General features: G+C 33.8%; 1 pseudogene across 1 annotated transcript; it reads right to left on the bottom strand.

Moving 5' to 3' along the window:
• Positions 1 to 8,571: 8,571 nt before the first annotated feature.
• On the bottom strand, positions 8,572 to 9,439 carry LOC116551252 (annotated as a pseudogene). The gene has a single exon (XR_004268801.1). The product of XR_004268801.1 is annotated as a 40S ribosomal protein S4, X isoform-like (transcript).
• Positions 9,440 to 9,971: the final 532 nt, after the last annotated feature.

Genomic DNA, 9,971 nt, shown 5'->3' on the forward strand with positions numbered 1-9,971 from the left:
CAGCTTTCACATGAAAACTCATTGCTATAATAAAACGTAAATAGAACCGTTTTAGATATTTTCAAAGGAAAAAATATATCTGAGAAGCTTAATTATATACAGGGATAACGTCTTTCAAGTTTAAAGCCCATGTGAAATGAGCAAACCATGAAGAATGGGGTGTCCATTCTCTCAAAACAACTCATGTACCCTGTAAATATATATACCAACTATCTACTCACAAAAGTTAAAAGTAAAAAACGAAAATAAAAGTTTAATGCCTGCTCAAAAATCTGCTTAAAGTATAATAAAATGTGTATAATAATATTAATTATTATTATTATCCAGACATGTTTCTTATTATCTGGCAAGACAATTAATACCCTCCATGCATTCAATCCAAGATCGAGAAGTAAAGTTTCACCTAAAGCACATGAACTTAAAATCAGAAGAGGGTGGGCTGGGTGTGGTGGCCATACCTTTAATTTCAACATTTTGGGAGGCCAAGGTGGGCAGATTGTGAGGTCAGGAGATCCAGATCATCCTGGTTAACAAGGTGAAACCCCATCGCCACGAAAAATACAAACAATTAGCTGGGTGTGCTGACATGCAATGTAGTTTCAGCTACTTGGGAGGCTGAGGCAGGAGAATGGCTTGAACCCGGGAGGCAGAAGTTGCAGTGAACCAAGATCACACCACTGTACTCCAGCCCAGGCAACAGAGTGAGACTCCATCTCAAAAAAAAAAAAAAAAAAGAAAAAAAAGGAAGATGGTGGCCCCCCAGGAAAAAAAAAAGTTTGGGGAGACTTCATCCTCTGTTAGCTATTAGAAATGTCAAATATGACCTTAAAAATAGCAGCATGCAAACATATGTGCATGCACACACACACACACACACCTTAAAAGAAAGAAAAAAAGTTATTCTTACATCTGTGTTTATTAGCCATTATTTGTAATTCTAAAAATGCTGTAGGATTTTAAAAGAAAACAAAAAGCAAGATATTCCTAAAAGTGATTCACACATATTATCATTGTCTTCATAAAATCTTCCAATTACATTATAATTACTGGACTAGCCATATTCAAGAAGAAATTAAATGTTATAATCATGTCACTAATGGTTGGAAACACTGACAGAAATCTCAATCAGAACTAAGCATTTATTTTTTTTTCTGGCATTTCTAGTATTACTAGATGACTGGTATTTTAAATAACTAAAAATAGCTATCCATTCAAGATGAGTTTGGCCTCAAATCTACACATTCGGATTCTGGACTAGATATATTGTAATGCTTTATTTTATAGGAAAGAGAACCATATTTACAAATAATAGATACCTGTACTCTATACTGTAACTTCATTGAAAATGTACTAATATAAAATAATCTCAATGGTTTGAAAGTCAGTTTATGTTTATTTTTCAGATGTACTGTATTCAGTGAAACCGCCTATGGAAACCACTTTGAACTTCCCAAATTCTAGCCACAGAAAATATTATACAGGAATAATAAACTTAAAAAATTCTTCATATTTCTGTGATATATACTGTAACATATCATATTATTTCCTAAGCCAGTGTTTCACCTTTCTTTCCAATGTTTAGCATTGTTGTATTTTAAAAAACATCAATGTGTATGCCTTTTTCTGTTACTGAACTGATCAGCTTGGACAAGCTGAATATTTTATTCAGCACAGACTGCTTTCTTCAAGCAGCTTTTATAGTGAATGTGTGTTATTTGGCTCTAAGTTTGAAAGAAATAGAGACAATCAGATTTTCTCAGGTGATAGGTGTGTTGTTGCAAAGATACTCAGGAAAGCAAGAAAGCACAGAAAATTGTCTCAGTCAGTTGCAAAGTCAGAATAGGGGAAAATCATTTTTGCTCAGGCTACAGTCAAAATTCTAAATATGCCCAAAAAACTTCTAGCTTTCAGCTCTATTTTGATTCAGCTTACCTCTGCTTATTTCTTTAGTTGATTCAGACTTGGCCCTGTTTTCTGCTGGTATGTATTTCTATGGTCTGTATATTGGTTTATGTTCTTCTGATCTGTCTTTGTTGGTTGTGTGTTTCATATTGATTCTTCAAATGTGAAAAATTGACTATATATATTATATATACATATATAATATCAATAAAGATATCATAAAACTTAATCATAAAGATATTATATATCTTTATTGATATATATGATATTGATATATATAATATATTGATATAGATAGATATATAATATATATATATATATTTGCTTTATAATATCTTTATTGATTCAAGGACTGATACACAACTATCTCATAAACCTCTACTCTACCCTTTAAAGTTAACCTTCAGAGCAGATCACTGTCTTTTCTCAAATGTAGGGAATAATTATTATTAGTTGAGCGATTATTACTAGTTGATAAATGTATAAGAAGTCTCATCCAGCAGATTCACTTACAAAGGGTGATGTAGTTAGCAGCCGCTCTGAAGCTTCCAGATAGCTATTATAGAGGAAATTTCTTGTAAATTTTTAAAATGTTGCTAATTTTAATGGGTAGTGTTGGGGGATAGACAAGACCCTACTGGCGAGATTCCAGATGTTGCTGCAGAGATGTTGGCATACTCTGAAGATCTATTAGTAACAACATTGTTGATTCATAGGTCATTTGAAATTCTCAGTGTGCTTTTTGTAAGGGATGATTTAATGAAGTTAATCTTTATAATGTCTTCAATGAATACATATAATTTAACTTTCAGATAAATATTAACATAAAAAATGTCATACATATAATTGTTATATCTTGTGGCTGAATTGAATCTTTTATCATTGCATAATATCCTTCTTTATCTCTTTACAGCTTCTGTCTTGACATCTATTTTATCTGATATAACCATAGCTATTGCTGCTCTTTTTTGATTTCCAGTTGCATGGAATAACTTTTTCCATCCCCCTATTTTTAGATGATGTGTGTCTTTATAGGCGAAGTGAATTTCTTGTAGGGAGCACACAGTTGGGTCTGGTTTTTAGTTCATTAAACTCTTTAAGTCTTTTTTGGAGAATTTGGCCCATTTACATTCAACCTTATTATTGAAAGGTAAGGACGGTAAGGACTTACTACTACTATTTTGTTATTTGTTTTCTGATAGTTTTGTTGATCCTCTCTTCCTTTCTTCTTGTCTCCCTTTGTTTAAAAGTGAATTTCTCTGGTCACTTTTAAAGTAAAAAGCAAAAAAATTAAATATTTACTTTTTGTGTGTATTTTGTTAGGTTTTTAATTTGTAAAAGCTTGCAAATAACATCTTATAATCAATTATTTTAAACTGAATAGACATTTTTGAAAAGAACCAACAAATGACCAATAAGTATATGAAAAAATGTTCAATGTCATTAATCATCAGGGACATGCAAATCAAAGCTACAACAAGATGTCACCTCACCCCAGCTAAAATGGCTTTTATCTGACAGGCTATAACAAATACTGCTGAGCATGTGAACACAGGGGGAACACCTGAACACTGTTGGAGGGAATGTAAATTAGTGCAATCACTATGGAGACCTGTATAGAATTTCCTCAAAAAACTGAGAATAGAAAAACTATATGACCCAGTAATACCACCTCTGGCTATATATAGAAAGAAAGAGACAAAGAAGAAGAGGAAGAGGAAGAAAGAAGAAAGAAGAAAGAAGAAAGAAGAAAGAAGAAGAAGAAGAAGAAGAAGAGGAAGAGGAGGAGGAAGAAGGAGGAGGCGGAGGAGAAAGAGGAGAAGGAGGAGGGAAGGAGGATAAGGAAGAAGGAGAAGAAGTGGAAGAAAAAGGAGGAGGAGAAAGAGAAGAAGGAAAAAGAAAGAAGGGATATCTGTAGTTCCATGTTTATTGTACCAGTATTCACAATAGTCAAGATATGAAATCAACCTGAATGTCCATCAACAGATGAATGGATAAAGAAATGTGGTAAATATACATAGTAAATATTATTCAGCTATAAAAAACATAGAGTTATGTTATGTGAAATAAGCCAGGCACATAAATATACATTTCACATATTCTCACTTATATGTCGGAGCTAAGGAATTTTAAAAAGGTTGAACCTATGGAGATAGAGAATAGAGTGATAATTATCAGAGGCTGTGAAAGGTAGAGGGGATGAGGGTTTAATGTGGGGTTGGTTAACATATAGAAATAACACACTTAGACAGAATGAATACAATCTAGTATTCAGTAGCACAATAGGGTGACTTCAGTTAACAACAATTTATTGTATGTTTTAAAATAATTGAGTGGGATTGGAATATTTCTAAACACAAAGAAATGATAAGTGCTTGAGGTGATGGTACCTAAGTTCCATGATTTGATCATTACACATTTTATGCCTCTATCAAAATATTACCTCCTCATAAATGCAATTATTACATATCTAAAATAAAAATAAAACTTAATAAATAAGTACCAATTCTGAATCTCAAAGACCTGGAAGTAAAATGTTAAACATGGAAATATGTAAACTTGTTCATTGTGGAATATTGGTCTAAAGCTCTATTTTGTTAACCCAGTTCTTTACTATTTTACACAATTTTATTGAATTTTTTTTAATTTTAATACACATATATATTAATTGTACTTTAGGTTCTGGGGTACATGTGCAGATCATGCAGGACTGTTGCATAGGTGCATACATGACAATGCGGTTTGCTGCCTCCATTCCCCCTTCACCTATTTCTGGCTTTTCTCCCTTATTATTCCTCCCCTAGTCCCCTTCCCAGCAGATTCCAGTGTGTGATGTGCCCCTCCTTGTGTCCATGTGTTGTCATTGTTCAACACCTGTCTATCAGTGAGAACATGTGGAGTTTGATTTTCTGTTCCTGTGTCAGTTTGCTGAAAATGATGATTTCCAGATTCATCCATGTCCTTTGTTATCATTTTTGATGACTGAATAGTATTCCATGGTGTGTATGTGCCACATTATCCTTGTCCAGTCTATCATTGGTGGGCATTTGGGTTGGTTCCAGGTCTTTGCTATTGTAAACAGTGCCACAATGAACATATGTGTGCATGTGTCTTTACAATAGAACAATTTATAATCCTTTGGATATATACCCAGTAATGGGATTACTGGGTCACATGGAATTTCTATTTCTAGATCCTTGAGGAATCGCCACACTGTCTTCCACAATGGTTGTACTAATTTATGCTCCCACCAACACTGTAAAAGTGTTCCTATTTCTCCACATTCTCTCCAGCATCTGTTGTCTCCAGATTTTTTAATGATCGGCATTCTAACTGGCATGAGATGGTATCTCAATGTGGTTTTGATTTGCATTTCTCTAATGACCAGTGACGATGAGCATTTTTTCATATGTTTGTTGGCCTCGTACACGTCTTCTTTTGAAAAGTGTCTGTTCATATCCTTCACCCACTTTTGAATGGGTTTGGTTGTTTTTTTCTTGTAAATCTGTTTTAGTTCTTTGTAGATTCTGGATATCAACCCTTTGTCACATGGGTAGATTGCAAAAATTGTTTCCCATTCTGTTGGTTGCTGGTTCACTCTAATGATTTTTTCTTTTGCTGTACAGAAGCTCTGGACTTTAATTAGATCCCATTTGTCTATTATTGCTTTTGTTATCAATGCTTTTGGTGTTTTAGTCATGAAGTCCTTGCCTATGCCTACATCCTGAATGGTTTTTCCTGTTTTCTTCTAGGGTTTTTATGGTGTTAGGTCTTATGTTTAAGTCTTTAATCCATCTGGAGTTAATTTTTGTGTAACGTGGTCAGGAAGGGGTCCAGTTTCTGTTTTCTAAATTCAATAAAAATTTGAATTTTTATTTCTAATAAGTTCAATAAAAAATGAACTTCTAATGGCCTCATTTGCTTTTTCACTCAATACAAACACATATACAGATATCTTCATAAACAAGCACATCTCTTATAATATCACTATTATTATTTGCTCAGCTGCAAATATCACAACCCTGAACCTCTACAACATTGACACAATGATATCATTTAATATACAGTACATATTCAGTGTTACCCATTGTTAAAATAATTATTTTATGAATTTCAAAAATCTTTACTAAGAGAGTATACAATCATTAATATTTATTTAATTAAAATTTGCCTAGAGGGTAGAGTTTAAATTCTCTCAATTTTACAAATAGCTTTCAAACTTAAGAGTAAGTATATCCTGCTTAACTGTGCTCTGGATTCCACTAAACCATGTGCAGTTCCCAATGGCTTAGAGTCTCACCACGCCCAAGTATTCAGGATTCTTGTCTTCTTTCCTTTGGCCCAGCAGTATCAGACTAGATAAGAACTAAAATTTGGAAAACTGCATCTAATGTGGGTTGAGTACTTGTTTATCTTCTTCAGGCAATTTCTTCCCTAGTGAAGAGTAAGATGTCTCACTTCAGTGCTCACATGTTTATAATCAAGCTGGTACAGTACTGTTTGAAGTTCTTAGGGTTTCTATGTTCTTTAGTAATTGAGAATAAGAATAATATGGTACACTGCAGATACTGCCTAGGATACATCTTCATAGGAAAGAAAAATGGAGGCATTGTTCAGGTCTTTTAAAATCTCTAAAGTTGAAAACACTTCAGAAACAAACAACAGGATATTTATACTTTACATGCTATTTTTATTCTTCATTTTCTTCATTTTAACTTTTCTATTTCCCTTTGTGATAATCAACATAAAATTTCTGTTGGCTTATACAAACATAACTACTCTTACATACAGTAAACACATTGACTTAAAATTATTTATGGTGAAATAACCACTATATATTGTATCTTATCACTGTGCCTAATATTTAATTCACAGTATGTCTTATGTCTTAAGAACTAATAGTATTAGACAACTTTTATTTGGAAGTATATTTCATTTAAAATGTATCATTTAAATGGAAAATCATATTTACTTAGATTAATAATGAGTATTTCTATTATTTAGCTATGTTTGCTTTTGTAAATCTGAAAGAAAAAAATATTTTCTCATTATTCAGGTGTAAGACAAAAATGTTTTCTCCTTTAATGCTACAACACAAGGTAGGAAAATAAAAATGAGATTTTAGCAGGTGCCAGCTACATCTAATATGATTTTCTGTCAACACAGAAACCATGAGTTGTATGTTGTAAAGATTGCAGTCAAATTGTTTTCTTCAGTAAATATAGGCTGGATTCCTGTGTGTCAAAATGATGCTCTCCAAAAAACAATAAAATTTCGCATCAAGAAACAACATAAAACTGCCAGCCATTAGACAAATATCGCTTACTTCAAATTACAATAAGCAACACTGAAATGCAGGGTACAAGCCGATGCACTATAAATATGGAAATGCTATATGGCTAATAGAGGTTTGAATCAGGAAAGATCTTTTACTTGAAGGGTAGCCAGGGTTATCCTACATCATTACAGCATAATCAAACTATTACAATCAAATAATAAAACATGTAAAACAGTATTTTAGTAACACATATAAAGCTCAGGATGTCAGAGATCCTGAAAAATATAATATTTCATAATGATGACTATAATAAGATTTAAATTGCTCACATTGATCTGAATGATGTAAGAATCATAGAAGGCCTGGCAACCTGTTTGAAATTTCAATGACTATTTCATTTCAGCGACTATTTCATTTGAAAAAGTAAATGCAGAAAATGTTTTTTGAAAATATTCCTAGTAACATTAATAATTTGAACATATTCTGACTATCTTTGACCTTCTTAGATATATTATGTTTACTATTTATGCCCTTTAAAGATCTGTTAAAATAAACGAATTCACACATTCTTCTGAGCAATGCTATTGATTTTTTCAAAACCAAAACAAAACACACAAACAAAAAAGAATTAAGCACTCACTATCAATTAAATTTAGAGTGTGTGGTTTTTATATGTCTCTATCCCCTCTGAATAAAAATCCTCCCAACGGAAATTCTGGGATCGTCTTCAAGTACAGTCCTCTTAGAGTTGATAACCAAATCTAATTACATTCCTGCTTAGAATGCTTCAGTATCCCACATTACATTTAGCCTAGATTTTCAAGTTGTTTTCCTAGCTAAATGATATCACTTATCTCCAATTACTCTTTAAACATTTATAGAAATGGGACTATTATGAAAGCTATGAGATATTGCATACAAAACAAGAAACATGTATTGGTATTTTTAACAAAGCAATACAAAGGTGGATATGATAGTTTATATGAGTTTGATTTGGTTGCCTGTGGTTTTCTTGATTTATTAGAAACTACTTTTCTCTTCAGGTGTTAATTCAACTATAGGATCTTTATGTCCCTATCAATACCAACCTTATATACTTTCTCATAATCTCTAATTTTTAGATAATTAATGTAATGAACAGAAGGTTCTTGAGTATTCCTTTGTATGAGCATCAATTTTATGTTGGATAAGCAGACCTGAAAGGTAAACTAAACATTCCAAAGTCTCATAGCTATGTAGTGGTAGAGCTAGGATTGAGATTTCCATTTTTGGCTCTGATTATCTGTGTCCTACAGCTCTTGGTGGAGGGGGTGATTTACATTGTATTTGACAGCTCCTCCACCACACTTCAGTGGTTATTGTACTTTTCTTATTTACTTAATTTTTTTTTAATTAATCATGCCACATGATTTTTAATTACGCATAAAGATCTATCATATCACCCAGGGATCATTTCACCCACTGCTCTGTTTGGCTGCCAGTCTTTCGCCTCTCTCTTCAGCAATGGTGAGGCGGATACCCTTTCCACGGGGAAGAGAAATCCATGGTTTGTTGCCCTTGCCAATAACAAAAATATTGGAATGTCGAGTGGCAAAGCTGTTGCCATTGGCATCTTTCACATGAACCACATCGAAAGATCCAGGGTGCCTCTCTCTGTTGGTAATCACACCAATTCTTCCCAGGTTAGCACCCCCAGTCACCATACACAGGTTACCAGTGTCAAACTTGATGAAATCAGTAATCTTGCCAGTTTCCAAATCAATCTGAATGGTATCATTCACCTTGATGAGGGGATCAGGGTAGCGGATGGTGTGAGCATCATGAGTCACCAGATGAGGGATTCCTTTTGTGCCCACAGATTTTTCATACTTTGCACAATTTGTACTTGGCCTCCTCAGGTATAATACGATGTACAGCAAAGCAACCCTTGGTGTCATAGATCAAACGGAAATTCTCTCCCGTCTTGTCAATGCTGATGACATCCATGAAACCAGCAGGGTAGGTTATATCAGTTCGAACCTTGCCATCGATCTTAATGAACCGCTGCATGCAAATCTTCTTTACTTCATCTCCTGTCAGGGCATACTTAAGTCTGTTCCTTAGGAAAATGATGAGGGGGAGACACTCCCTCAACTTGTGAGGACTGGTGGATGGATGAGGAGCAAACACACCGGTCAATTTATCCAGCATCCAATGCTTTGGAGCTGCCACCCGCTTCAGATGCTTCTTGGGACCATGAGCCATGGCGGCGTTAGGCAAGGAAAGAGGACCTCCGTCTTCCGGTGAGCGTAGAAATTGGGGCCGGAGACTGCGCGCGCTGGATACTGAGATCATTTACTTAATTTTTCATTCTTCAAAATGGGCAGTTTGATTGCCTTTGTCTAGCCTAGCACCTCATTTTCCATTACATCTGCATTTTCAGTCATGAGATTGTATCTTTAATGTGATTAAAATTACTTGCCTAAAGGTAAGCTTTCAGAGAAGGCCATAGTTAAAATTTAGTATAGTGGTACAATTAAAATAAGTGAAATCACTTGATAATTTTTGAAATTACTATTCCATACTACTGAATAGATAGGTACCTGACTATAAAATATTGTTTTACCAAATTATGTTTAAATATTCATGTATTTATAGAACAGTTCTGGGCACTGCACTCAATACTGTTTGTCACATCCTTAGGTTTGACCTCACCATTTACATAGGTAATAAAGTATCTCAATATTGCAAATAAAATACTTGAGTACTAATATGTTCAAAGTAAAAGTAACATTTAATGCTAAATTGCAAT

This window comes from Sapajus apella, unplaced genomic scaffold (assembly GCF_009761245.1).
Source record: "Sapajus apella isolate SASKATOON/1434 unplaced genomic scaffold, GSC_monkey_1.0 scaffold9, whole genome shotgun sequence".
Taxonomy (NCBI): domain Eukaryota; kingdom Metazoa; phylum Chordata; class Mammalia; order Primates; family Cebidae; genus Sapajus; species Sapajus apella.